The 334-nt window shown below is 64.4% G+C and overlaps 1 protein-coding gene across 1 annotated transcript in view; it reads left to right on the top strand.

Moving 5' to 3' along the window:
* The window catches only part of Neu4 (sialidase 4), a 7,218-nt gene that overhangs the window by 4,167 nt on the left and 2,717 nt on the right, over positions 1–334 (top strand). The gene's annotated exons all lie outside the window — the stretch shown is intronic.

Below are 334 nucleotides of genomic sequence, written 5' to 3'. Positions count from 1 at the left end.
TGACGTCACCCCGTGACCTCCCTGTGTGCCAGGCCCGAGTCCTGTGTGACGTCACCCCGTGACCTCCCTGTGTGCCAGGCCCGAGTCCTGTGTGATGTCACCCCGTGACCTCCCTGTGTGCCAGGCCCGAGCGGCTCGTGCTCTGTTCTGTGACCCCTTGGTCCCGATTCCTGTTGGGCAGGGCTGGGGTGTCTTGGGCTAGCAGGCTGGCTGGTTTGGAGGGCCTCTGTTTGATCATGTCCTGTGCCTCAGCACTGACACACCCAGTGGGCAGCTCAGAGCTGTGTGGAGGAGAGAGGGTAGGGCGGTGGAAGAGGAGGAGGGAGGGCAGAGG

This window comes from Dipodomys ordii, unplaced genomic scaffold (genome assembly GCF_000151885.1).
Source record: "Dipodomys ordii isolate 6190 unplaced genomic scaffold, Dord_2.0 Scaffold174, whole genome shotgun sequence".
Taxonomy (NCBI): domain Eukaryota; kingdom Metazoa; phylum Chordata; class Mammalia; order Rodentia; family Heteromyidae; genus Dipodomys; species Dipodomys ordii.
Note: the sequence above shows the minus strand (reverse complement) of the source record. Positions and strands in the feature narration are given on the sequence as shown.